The 13751-nt window shown below is 45.7% G+C and overlaps 1 pseudogene; it reads left to right on the forward strand.

Annotated features, from left to right (window-relative positions):
* Positions 1-1395: 1395 nt before the first annotated feature.
* Positions 1396-4906, forward strand: LOC144166906 (uncharacterized; annotated as a pseudogene).
* The last annotated feature ends 8845 nt before the right edge of the window (positions 4907-13751 follow it).

The following is a 13751-nucleotide window of genomic DNA, read 5'->3' on the forward strand; positions in this document are numbered from 1 at the left end:
TAGTCACCTTCTATTTAATAGGCATCTAGATCAGCTTGACTGTCTTGAGTTCGGGTCAGGGAATTGTACGCGCATTTATTTTAGGGACGGGATATACGTACAGCATTCTTGCGCTGCTGAGCACGAGGTCGCGGGTTCGATTCCCGGCCGCGGCGGCCGCTTTTCTGATGGACGCGAAAAGCAAAAACGCCCGTGTGTACGAGATTTCGGCGCACGTTAAAGATCCCCGGGTGGTCAAAATTAATCCGGAGCCCTCCACTGCGGCGCGCCTCATCGCCTGCGTTGCGTCGGCGCGTGAAACCCTACAATCAATCAAATCAATACGTACAGCATTCGCGGTAAAGTTGGCTTTGCCGCAAGGCGTTTTAGCTCGAGCTCGGAAAAATGCATGGAACCCTGCTATATAAAGCTTTCACTAAACAATATGAGGCCCGCGGGACTCGGTATGGTGCTATGTTCGTCTATAAGATGAATGTCATGATATAAAAACACTGGTCTATAATCGACTCAAAGGGAATTCGCATACAGTGTCGAATGTTGTACAGGTAATGTTAGGCATTTAATAACTCGCACTAAATATTTGGTATCTCTTGCAAAATTAACCACTATAATCTAACTAAAATACAGTAACTCTTATTTATAGGTGCGCTCAAATTCACTTACTTGTGAAGGGAGACGTCCCTGGTCGGCTTCGCCTTGCACACAATACACGTCGGGGCCATCGCAGCCCGGAGACGCGCATGCAGTGCGAGATGCTCTCTCTCACGGCGGGTGCAGAGTGAGCATTTCCGACCAAAACCGCACGTATTTCACACCGAGGTGGTCCACAGTGAGAACGGAAGCAACCGCTTCCGTTCATTAGGTATGGCGCGCAGGTTTTCGGTTGTGAAGGACAAAATAATTTGCTCTCTACTGAACCTAGAGTGGACCATGCATGGGCCATCGGAGGGGCAGTGTATACACATATGTGAAAAAATTTTACTTCGTAATTTTTCCCTCCATCGAGTTACGGAAATGTGTGTCATGAGGGGCATCAAGGGCAGCATATACGGTATGATTTTCAACAAATTCACATTACGTGTTTTAATGAAGCGGCGTCCATCACCCGAAATGTCGTACACGTCTCCATCGTGAGATATATACAACAGAGCCTGTTGCCGAGAATCGAACACGCGTCCTCGTGCACAGCAGCGCAACAAAGCGGTGCTCTGAGCCATATACGCAAGAATTATGCATGCAAAATAGCACTTGAATACAGTAAAAGTCAAGCAATTTTTTTTCGGTTGCATGTGGCTGCGTATGGGCGCAACAGATTAGAGAGTTTTAGCAGTACGTTCGTTACGTTCGTTACGTTGCTACCGTTGCTACCGGGTTTACCGGGACCCGACTGCGCATGCGCGCGTACGTACCGGGTTCTTTCCGTAGAGTGAGACGGAAAACGTGTTTTAGCACTCCGTAGCGTCGTACCGTTCGTTCCGTGTGACGGCTGATTAGCCGAGTAGTTGCAAAAATCCACACGCTAAAAATACGTAAATAAACAACGCAGTTTCTCCTAAAGCATTGCAAATCTAAAATAAATCTTACACAAAGTAAACAATCGTTGTTCCAATCAATGTAAGACAATTTGCGGTTACATTTATAATTTAGCAGACTGCTAGCGACGTGTTGCGGGGGCCTGTTACCTGCACTAGACTGCACGCTGCGTCGTGCGTGGGTCAGTGCGGTCTCAGTGGCTGTCCGTTCGATTTCTGTGCCTTCTGTTTTCAATTAGCCAAGACGTCCGCGTTGCTCGCAAGCTAACTGTGTTTTTGTTCGCCAACCATCTTCTGTTTTGCCTTTCCTGCTTTCGTGGAAAAGGGGCTCCCTCAACCGCAGCCATGCCTTACAGTGTGCTGCAAGACCCGCTGCTGCTCGATGCTCTCACGTGGCGCGAAATCGAGGACATTTATTTCCTCGCCTCGGAGCTCGAGCAGCCCGAGCCGCCATGCTACACTTCGCAGTACGGCCTGCTGGACATTGCGAGTATACGGGGGATGAAGTTCGTCGAACTCTTCCGCTTTGGACGGGACGAAATCGACGAGCTTCGCACTTTGCTGAGAGTGCCGGATGAAGTCGTGAGCGCCCAACGCGTGACGGTGACCGGCATGGAGGCTCTCTGCATGACTCTGCGGCGCCTCGCGTACCCGAATAGGCTGTGCGAACTTGAAATGCAGTTCGGGCGCCACGGCACAGTTATATGAAGTGTCGTGAACAAGGTGCTCGCGCACATGGAATACTACTTCGCTCACTTACTGTCTGACATGACAAGTCATCAGTGGATGAATCCGTCGCGACTGCAAGAGTTTGCCGAGGTGAGAATTCATTGCGTTTGTGCACGGAGCGGACTTCTAATTAGCGGTCGTCTGTTTCAGGCCGTCCATGCGAGGGGTGCCCCACTCAGGAGTTGCTGGGGTTTTATTGACGGAACGGCGCGCCGTGTTTGCCGACCCACAGTGGACCAGCAAGAATACTTCTCGGGCCACAAACGCTGCCATGTGGTAAAGTACCAAGCCGTCATGTGCGCCAACGGCATCATCTGCCAGCTAGATGGGCCGTACAAAGGAAGGCGCCATGATGCTGGTGAGATAATTGCGACTATTACTCGGCTTAACGTTTTCATGCAATGCATATGTGGAAGGGGCCTGGAGTGTGTTGTGGAGAGGTTGTAATATTGAATAGACCACCTATTGTGCTGTGCTAGCAAACAAAAGTGAAGTGGAAAGAAATAAAAAGCATTCCCGGTAGTATGGCAGCAGTATCCAGTTGCATAAAATATAAACGTCCCACATGAAGGGGGAGTGACCGCTTAAGGAACAACATAAAGAGTGAGAGGAACAGGTTCGATGCGTCCCTCTCCGCGAAAAAAGATTCTGCTTCTATTCTTGCTCGGCGCCCCCACGATAACCTTCAAATCATGATCGACTGTAGTTGTGGCACATTCGTATAACATGGCGCTGATGCATGGGGATGTGTGCATTCTTCCTGAAGCAATAGCCACCTTGTTATTTTTATGTGCTCGTAATGTCACGAAGTACTCTCAGAGGAGTGCATTATTGCACTGCTGTTGAGTGTTGGCCTTGTTCTATCTCTAGTTTTGTCGAACAGACATGGTAAGATTGCAGTTTCTGTAAGATTGCAAACACGGAATGCTGATTCGAACCTTGAGAGTGGCCAAGGAATCAAGGAAGTAGTGTCAAAAAAAGCTCAGCTTCGCAAAAAACCGAATTGTAGTTTTGCTCATGTGGAGGCAATACACGATGGACACAAAGCAGTGCTTGTCATGCAGCAGATGTTATTGAACTGCACTAGTCAGTGAAAGGCAATGTCGGTAGTCAAATAAACATGTCAAGTATTCACAGTTCACGAAGTCGAGGGTTTGACGGAAACCCGTCTGGTCGGGAAGCATGTTTGAGTAGAAGCGGAGACACCGACCAAAAGAAACTTAGAAACTTTAAAACAACAACAAGACGTTTCGGCTTCGTTACTGAAGCCTTGTTTCAGTAACGATTCAGTAATGAAGCCGAAACGTCTTGTTGTTGTTTTTAAGTTTCTTTTGGTCGGTGTCTCCGCTTCTACTCCATTCACAGTTCACTGAACAAAATCCGCTGACATGCTTTGTCATGTTATTATACTTTGTACCATCACAAAAACAACAGACGACAAAATATAACGCTTAAATTCAGACCACATGTGTATCCACGTGAGGCTTTTCGTGCAGCTTCGAAGTTAGACGGGCACGACCGCCTTGATCAACATGCGGTGGGTTCCTCTAACTGAATGAATAATTTTTTCCAGGAGCATCGACAAAACAAAATCCGCTGACATGCTTTGTCATGTTATTATACTTTGTACCATCACAAAAACAACAGACGACAAAATATAACGCTTAAATTCAGACCACATGTGTATCCACGTGAGGCTTTTCGTGCAGCTTCGCCGTTACACGGGCACGACCGCCTTGATCAACATGCGGTGGGTTCCTCTAACTGAATGAATAATTTTGTTCCAGGAACATCGACAAGGTTTGTCTTCAGAGCGTAACCCAGGCAGACGAAGCAACACATAACACAGGGCAGGATGTGTTTCTTCTCCCACATTTACCAGCACTATCATATAAAGCAGGGTCGTTATGAAGAGGTTCTCAGTGGATTGCGGCAACACAAGTGGGATTGCCATTTCTCTTTCAGAAAAGTCTTCAAGGAAGCGTCTGTGTATGGAAAAGTACAACTCAGAACTCCGAGTCGCTGAAATTTTTCCCAAGCTTTCAGCGGTTTAAGTTATTGAGGGTTCACAGTAACTGCAGAGTATGCACACAAAAAAAGATGTGATTGTTTGCTTCTGGGAAAGCAAATTGCTAAAACAGGGTTAGCCAATTTAAATATTCCTGCTTCAAGGAAAAGTTTTGCGAAGTCTAGTGCAATTTTCAAACAAACTACTGTGCTGAAAATTTGTTTCCGTTCCTTCAGGTATCCTGAAGGAGTCCAGGCTCTACGAGAACCTTGAGAAGGTGGCGCAGGGCCAGAGGCTGGTCATCTATGGGGACCCGGCCTATCCGCTGAAGCCGCTTCTTATGAAGCCTTATGGAGGAGCATCCCTGCAGCCCCATGAAGCCCGCTTCAACCGCCGCATGAGCACCGTGCGGCAGGCAGTGGAGTGGGGCTTCGGGAAGGTGGCTGGCGAGTTTGCTTTTGTGGACTTTCACAAGAATCAAAAGTTCTCGCTACAGCACGTGGGACGGATGTACAAAGTCGCCACCCTTCTCTCTAACTGCCACACCTGCTTATATGGCAGCCAAGTCACAGAGTTTTTTGGAGTGAGTGCTCCAGCACTTCATGAGTACTTGGTGCCATTCACGTCATGTACTTAATGACTAGTTGTGGGCATATTGTCAGGATGTCCGTTACTTTTTTATTTTGATTGTAGGGTTTAACGCACCGACGCAACGCAGGCGATGAGGTGTGCCATAGTGGAGGGCTCCGGATTAATTTTGACCACCCAGGGATCTTTAACGTGCGCCGAAATCTCGTACACACGGGCGTTTTTGCTTTTCGCCTCCATCAGAAAAGCAGCCGCCGCGGCCGGGAATCGAACCCGCAACCTCGTGCTCAGCAGTGCAACGCCTTAGCCACTGAGCCACCGCGACGGGTGAGAGTGTTGAGTAGACTGTTTCATTATGTGGTTGGTAGAAGGGAAGATAAGTGAAGTCTTGTAAAATTTGCATGTTACAATGCCAGACTTGCATTGTTTTTGTGGTTAGATAGGTAGGATGCCCTATAATTTCTGCATCTGGTAAGCAGTGCTTGTAGGATACAACAGTTATCTGCTTCTTTCAGTCCATGACCGCGAGAGCACATTTGTTGAATGCAGTGGGTGTAAGCTGGGCACTTGTTGAAGTTTAAGGACAAACAGCCCCAGAGGTAATATGGTGGCGGCACATTCCCAGCATGTGGAGGGTTTACAAGGGGCATGATGACAAAATACAGTCGAACCTCGTTAGAACGAAGTAGTGTTGGGACAGCAAATTAGTTCGTTATAACCGATATTTGTTATAACAGTAGGGGTAAAAACCGGCTGTAACAAATAAACAATGTGGCTCGCACAAAAATACTTGACATAAAAATGCACGTTTTAGGCTTCCAACTCACTGTAACAAGGTAATCCTTACCTTTGTCCTTGTTGCATTTCAAGCTGAATGAGCCGGAACATGAGTACGTGAAAGTACAACAAAACAAGGTTCACTTGGCAAAACAGGCCTGCGTCTTTATTTGTTTGATGAAGGATGTGATCATTTGGTGGGTATTCACAGCACTGAGCAGTATGGAGTTTGTCCCAGTGTCCACGAACAAAAAGGCCTTTATACTTCCGCAGTTTCAGATGCCGAAGGGTTTTTACAAGTAGCTTCTAAGCCTCCTGGTCAAATATTTGTTATATCCGATATCGCGCGCTGCTCATGGTTTCAGTTTCGTTATAAAAGAATAAGTGCCATTGAAATAAAGTGTGACCAACCAAAGATTGTAGTCAGTTCGCTATAGCCGATAATTCGCTATATCGGTGTTCGTTATAATGAGGTTACTGTACAGGTTTATTTTATTCAAAAGATTAGGTGTTTACAGGTTGTCAGTACATAAGCCATGTGAAACGTGAGGGCTTGACGTCATGTTCATGAGGTGTCAAAAGAGCACGTCTATGGCAGTGTTGTAGAAAGCTAGGAAATTAGCATCGAGAATGGTCTGCTTAATGTTGGCAATGATGAAAAGCCACTGGGCGATGCAACGTAGGTGCAAATTGACTGAGTGATCGCAAATTGTAGCTGTCGATTGGTGAGTTGTTGATGTGATTGATGGGGAAGATGACCATTACCTGGAACTAATGCAACAAGAAATGCATTATATTTTGGGGTGTGTAGTATCGTTGCTGATGGCTGCAATCAAAGCTGCAAGCTATCCAACAACAACCTTTATTGATGATGTGTGCATGTATATATACAGATCACAGCGTCATCTATCATAGCACAATGTAATCACAATGCACCGTATTCCCCTCCTCATTTCAGGTGTATTTCAGTCCATTTAGTACTGTTGTCGAACAGCTGTGAGAGTTATGTACAAGTTTCAAACAAAGTCCCCTAAACTTTGCACTCAACGATACAACAAAATGATTTTCAAAAGGTTAGTAAGCACAGAAGAAAAGTCTGGCTATTCAATAGTCCCGATATCTGTTTGGTGGCCTTCTTGCTCTAGGTGGCTGTATCTGACGTGCTGGTGGCTCGTAAGGCGAAGCAGAGGTAGGTTGCGCTTCCCCGCCTGACCTGGCACTTGTTGAAAGATCACTACAGGCCTGTTCTCACTTCTCACGGGTGTTGTACAGCTGCCACTCCTGGGGTAGTTGTTTCGTAGCCGTGATGGCTGATGCTTGCGCCGGTATGCTAGGCGGCGATGCCGAATGCCCAATATCACTATGAGCTGAAGGGGGTTTCTCAGCATGGATGGGTTGCGGCGGCATCTTGGCCATCTTTGATGCGTTACATGTCATCCTGTCATTAAGACAAAGTGGATGGTCCCTTCTGTTCCATAATCTTTCGAAGATGGCTAAAGGAGAGGCGCCCCTTGAACCCAACATTTGGTCGCCTGACGCAGACCCTGTCGCCCACAGCTATGCTAGCGTCCTTTGCTGCCCAATGCTCGTCAGTGTACAGGTCCGCGCAGAAGTAAACGGAGCACGGGAGCGGTGGCCGAACTGCATCGCTGCGCCGCGTGTGGGCGCCGACGGGAACCAGGGAGCGCCGGTCTAAGAGTGTGTTCGCACTGCCCCCGCCGCCCTATCTGATATGCTTAATCGTCGCTCCGCTGGCGTGTCATCCTGGGCGCGACAGCCTTCAAAAGGCAGCGCTGGGCTATAGAGGGGCGCTGGTTGCATTGCGCTCGCAGGCATCAGCGGCCACCGCATCCGCCGCTGTTGAGCTGGACCAAGCCTCGCGCGCTCGGAAACGTGCATTGTTGCGTGCTGTAAAGGGCGGCATAAAATTGTAGGCCACTGCGGTTTGGCATAGAATGTCATTGCGATGTAATTTATTGTAAGCCGGCAACAAAATTGCCTTGGACAATGTGGAAAGCATATTCACAAAAACTTTTTTTTTATTCCGAAAAAAAAAAAACCTCGCTTCAAACGTTTTTTTTTAAATTTTTTGGGTTTCTCCCAAGTTTCTGCTGCCACTCAGTTCAGGTCTGTTCGGAAGGAAGGAAAATACCAAATGCCCATGGGGTGGATCAACGAGGCCCCGGCACCAAGCGAGTATGCCTTTGCTTGCTTCAACCGACCATCCGACCCGATCAGGCCTACCATCGAGAGGCGGTGGGTACCTGAGTGTAATATTGGATATTGTACTTCTTAAAGAGCGCCGTAGAGAATAAATACAGTCACTGTCTTTTTTACAGCGGGCCTCATAGGGCGCATATTTTGTGGTCGCATTAAAACCAACGTTGTTATTTTTAACGAGCACCTTGTATTTGTTAGGAATTTGTTGCAGCTTTGAACACCACTGTGTAGCAAAAGATGGCTTCACCACATGACCTCAATGTCCTGCAAGAAAGCTCCGTCAGGGCTCCAAAATGACCGATGACGAGTACACTCGTCATGACCGTTGACAACGATACGAGTCATCGGTCATTTTGGTACAAAATCTTATGACGGCTATACTCACCAACTGGAGCGAAAGGTTTAATGCAACCACAAAATATGCGCCCTATGAGGCCCGCTGTAAAAAAGACAGTGACTGTATTTATTCTTTACGGCGTTCTTTAAGACGTACAATATCCACCCCATGGGCATTTGGTATTTTCCTTCCTACAGAACAGTCCTGAACTGAGTGGCAGCAGAAACTTGGGAGAAACCCCAAAAATAAAAAAAAACGTTTGAAGCGAGGTTTTTTTTTTTCGGAATAAAAAAAAGTTTTTGTGAATATGCTTTCTACATTGTCCAAGGCAATTTTGTTGCCGGCTTACAATAAATTACATCGCAATGACATTCTATGCCAAACCGCAGTGGCCTAAAATTTTATGCCGCCCTTTACAGCACGCAACAATGCACGTTTCCGAGCGCGCGAGGCTTGGTCCAGCTCAACAGCGGCGGATTCGGTGGCCGCTGATGCCTGCGAGCGCAATGCAACCAGCGCCCCTCTATAGCCCAGCGCTGCCTTTTGAAGGCTGTCGCGCCCAGGATGACACGCCAGCGGAGCGGCGATTAAGCATATCAGATAGGGCGGCGGGGGCAGTGCGAACACACTCTTAGATCGGCGCACCTTGGTTCCCGTCGGCGCCCATACGCGGCGCAGCGATGCAGTTCGGCCACCGCTCCCGTGCTCCGTTTACTTCTGCGCGGACCTGTACATTTTGCTGTATGCTTGCTTCTGCTTTTTGCTGTTCCTCAGCTGATGAAGTTCTTCGGTTGGGGCAGTGAAGAATGACGGAGACGGGTTACCAACAATGTCTAAGCAGGTTGCTCCAACAGGGCCAACTGGATAAATTCCTAAATACATGGTTGAAGCGTTGCACCTGTCCATTAGCCTCAAGTTAACATATTGAAGAGTGTGTCCGGTGAATTCCACACTCTTTGAGAAACCGGGCAACCTCTCGAGAAGAAAACTGAGGTCCATTGTTGGTGACCACTTCATCTGGGTATCCCTCCTGGGAAAATACTTGAAGCAAAAATGTTGGGGATTGTCCTTCTCGTGAACTCTCTGCTGAACCTCACGTCGGGCTAATTCGAGAAGTAATCAACTAGCGAGATGGTGTATCTGCATTCCTGCGGAGCTTTCTCAATTGGACCAGTAATGTCAATGGCCAGCTTCTGCCACAAGCGGTCGGGTAGTGGGACTGGTTGGACGGGCGCAACAGTGGTCTTGGCGCTTTTATAGGCACTTTAGCATACACTGCAGTTCTATGTGGCACTTTCTACTTGCTGGTCCATTCCTGGTCACCAAAAGCGTTGTCGCAGGCATGCCTTCATTCGAACTATTCCAGGATGCGTTTCATGTGTTATCGGGACTACCTGATGCGAGGTAGACCGTGGAACAAGTCGTTCTCCATGCAGGAATAAGCCATTGAGGACAGACAATTCTGCCTGCAAGATTCAAGTACGGCTGTACTTCTTTTGAAATGGAACTTGTGTGTGGGCAAGACGACACCACGTAGCCTTTGACACCTTCCAAGGTAGCGTCATCATGGGTGGCTTGCTCAAATTCCTCTGGCTATGCAAAGCGGCTTAACAAGGAGTACAACCTTTTCCTCAGCGGAAGTGTCTTGCTGTGGCAACGGAATTGGCTGATCGATCGATGACTGCAGAAACTGGCAGGCACGAGAAAACATCTGGAACCTTGTTTTCCAACCCTTTCTTGTACTCCACCTTCTAGGTCTATCGAAGGAGTCGTTCTGACCACCTTGCAATCCGAAAAGGTTGTTGCCTGGTGCTCCGAGTAGACAGCAATGCCAGTAACGCACAGTGATCCATCCATCGGTAGCGTGAAACGTTGTCCCCATAAATACACATGCCATTTTTCACGTGCCCAGACATATGCTAAAGCTTCACGGTCGGCAGTAGCTACCTCCTTTCGGTCTGTCAATGTTCTTGACGCAAATGAGACTGTGAATGCGCTGCCCGTCTCTCTATTGCAAATCTACACCTAACCCATACACAGAAGCATGAGTACCAAGTGGGAGTGCTGGATCAAACATGTGCAATACTTTGGGCAAGAACAGAAGCTCTTTTACCTTTATAAAGCAGGCTTTGGCTGCTGCGTGCCAGTCGAAGGGAGTGTCCTTGAATGTAATGCAAGAAGATACGCATTTTCTTTAGGGGTGGTGGTCTTGAATAGATCTGTGGCTTGCCAGTGTGTACTTGGAATGCTGCCAAATGTGAATGTGACATCGGGCTACATCAGGGACGGAGACCCTATCAGCATACTGTAACTTCAACATCAGTGTGGCCCTTTCACAATTGCAATACAACAGTTGTCCTCGTGGTGTACATTTATATAGTTTTGTTCTTTCAGTGTTTTTTACTGGAATAATTGTTTCCACTACATTAAACATTCAGTTGAGAGTCAGCACTGTGTATGTCCTTTCTTGTTTCTGCATCTCTTTCCTGCGCTGTAGTCGTGGTCATGTAGCACTGGTAAATGAAAAGTAGAAGCCATTTCGAAGAGAACACAATTTATTGAGATAGTGCAATTATACTGCAGCAAACTTATGCTGTTTAAAGCTTAAGGGGGTGTTTCTCTCGAAAATAAAAATTCTCCATTTTCCTAACACAGCTCTATTTCAGCCACCAAATATTTTTAAACAAAAAATGTCAAATATTGAGGAACCCAAATTTGACATCACAGTGACTGAAATTGTATGAGTGACACAATAGAAGCCAGCACTAAAAACTAGCCCAAATTTCTTAATGCTCCTTCGAGTTGTGCCAAAAAAAGTGACACTGAAAACAAATTGTTCAGTTTATGAGTGCTAAACTAAATTCGTGAGATTTGCTTATCTTCACATGCTCCTAATCTTGAAATTAAAAAAGCTTTGTTCTCAGTTTCCTCATCACAGAGGCTTTCTTACAGTGCTGCAACGTCATGCGACAAAGCTAACACAAAAGCATGTGCCCTATGGCAAAGCCACTGGTGTGTGGTGGAAAAGTAAACTATTAGCAAATTGTTCAAAGGTTGTCATATTTACAAGCCTCTACTTATTTCTTTGAAAATTACCCTCATTTTAAATTGCTGATAACCCCTTGGTTTTGCTGGGTGTTAATTTCTGTAACAGAGGCACACAAAAGAAATGAACAGTCCTGTGTGTGCAACCTCTGTGGGACACCTTGTAGCATCCCACAAAATTTTATTTTTGTCTGGTGGTGGCACACATACAGAATAATGAACATGAGCTACTGGCAAGAACACACTTTAAAGCCTGATAAAAAGTATCACCACAAAGTGTAATACATGCAATTTAAAGCACACAAGGCACTAAGAACCACAATTATGCTACCATCTGTAATTATGCTACCATCTGTAACAGCCACAACAAGTATTTCATCTGAAAGCCTCTAAAGGAATTTACTCTGCAAGCAGAACAAAAAAAGGGGGTCTTTCCACTCATCGTAACAGTGCCAATGGTTCTGCAGATTTTGTTTGCCTGTCTAAACCATGAGATGGGCACCAGGCACATTTGCCCTACTTACCAGCGAACTTCGTTTTGGTCATAAGCAAGTTTTGACTGGCTGAACACAAGCCAAGGTGGTATGCCTACAATGTATGCCAACATACACTGAACATAAGACGAAATTGCACAAAACTGCCTACTACAATATGGCGACTATTTTGCAAAAGGTTAAATGACTTATGGCCGTGGGTTTGATTCGCGGCCGCTTTTCTGATGGAGGCGAAAAGCAAAAACGCCCGTTTGTGCGAGATTTCGGCATAGGTTAAATATCCCCAGGTGGTCAAAATTAATCTGGAGCCCTCCACTACGGCGCACCTCATCGCCTGCGTTGCGTCGGTGCGTTAAACTCTACGATCAAATCAAATGACTTATGTGCAACGATGACAGCGGCATAACAAGCACAAGATCACATCCTTTAGGACCTTGCCAATGTTCTGTGGTGACAATGGCCATCTTGCTGGCACAACTCCATTACACAGTGTCATTTCTAGCCAGTGTTATTGAACCATCACATCAAATAATCAGATGAAAGCTCTGAAGAGAGTACATACTTAATTAAGCATAACACACCACCCAAAAAAATTGAGGCAAATGCATAGGAATACGCACATTGCTGAAAATGACAATATTTGTAAAGTGTGACAGAAAACAAAATGAAAACATTGACTAGAACAGAATGCATCACTACAAAGCAAAATGGTTGAGCTACAATGTAGATTACAATCATTGCAAAGGGGAAAAAATAAATTCATTGATGCATCACTAACCATGAAAGACAATATGAGTTGTAATAGTAAAAAAAGGGGTCCTATTCAACTGCGTTTCCCATTTGAACACACCTTTGCAAATGCAGTTATGCAGAACGACCACAGAGAGTTCTGTGTTCACTACTGGTTCTTTGAGAAGGGAGACTGTTCTTGTGCTGCAAATACTGACACTACTGATTGTTACACACCAGCTGAACACTTTTTTTTAAAAAAAGAGCCAAATTTTCAAACCACAACTCAGTCAGATAAAACTACAGAGACTACAGAAGCTCGGCAATTTTCCCCTACAAAAAAAAAAAAAAGAGTAGGAAAGAAAAGAGGTGAAATAATTCCCTGCAAAAGTATACACAGACTGTGTTTCTATTGAAAATAAGCCAGATCCTGCTGTGGCGGCAATCAAAAATGAGCGAAACTCATTTTCCCAGTGGGAGTTTTCTTTGGTGTGACTGTTCAGCCTGTTTTGTAAGTGTTTTAAGGAGGCATTTTTTTTTGCTTTTTGGAGTTGGCTTATGAATTCAGATGGCCTCTGAGGGTATGAGCCACTTCATAAAGGTGAAAAAAAATGATCCCACGGAAGAATTTGAAACGAGCTGCTAATGCAGCTAAGAGGACTTTCCTGCTATTCAAGTATAGTTCTACTGTTCCTGAAGCCCTGTTGCATACTTTTGATGCCTTCCAAAAGTCCATCGTACCATTCTTGAAAGTCAATTTAAATAAAGTTCTCATGGGAATGCCGCATCAACTTGAATGTTTCAATTCAATGTGAGCCAAATGCAAACTTATTGCTCAAATTCACTGCACTATTTTTAATTACTTGTGGCCTTACACTTCCCCTAGTTTACATGTGAAACATACGTGGCTTTGACAGCGTTGCATTTATTTCTGGTAACAATATTGCAATTTCTTCTCAAGTTCACTTTAGGTGGATTTGACTCATTTAAAAAAAAGAATAAAACTTTTTATCTTGTGGGAGAACAAATCTGGCTGCTTGCCCAACCTAACCAATGAAAGAAATAGGAGAGGTGGGTAAGAGCGGCCACTGAAGGGCATGTTTTAAATTATTCACACAAGCTAGTATCCTCTGTACTGCCACGCAAGGACCTGGTTTGAGCTTATTTGGGTGACAAGCTGTGAAACAACACAGCCAGCACAGCCATTAGTACTAGGAAACCTATTCATTATAGACCTGGCAGGGAGAAAAAATCTGCTGCTTTTGTTGCAAATGTCGACAAAAGACAATAGT

This window comes from Haemaphysalis longicornis, unplaced genomic scaffold, assembly GCF_048455015.1.
Source record: "Haemaphysalis longicornis isolate Haplotype H1 unplaced genomic scaffold, Haemaphysalis longicornis Haplotype H1 scaffold_198, whole genome shotgun sequence".
Taxonomy (NCBI): Eukaryota; Metazoa; Arthropoda; class Arachnida; order Ixodida; family Ixodidae; genus Haemaphysalis; species Haemaphysalis longicornis.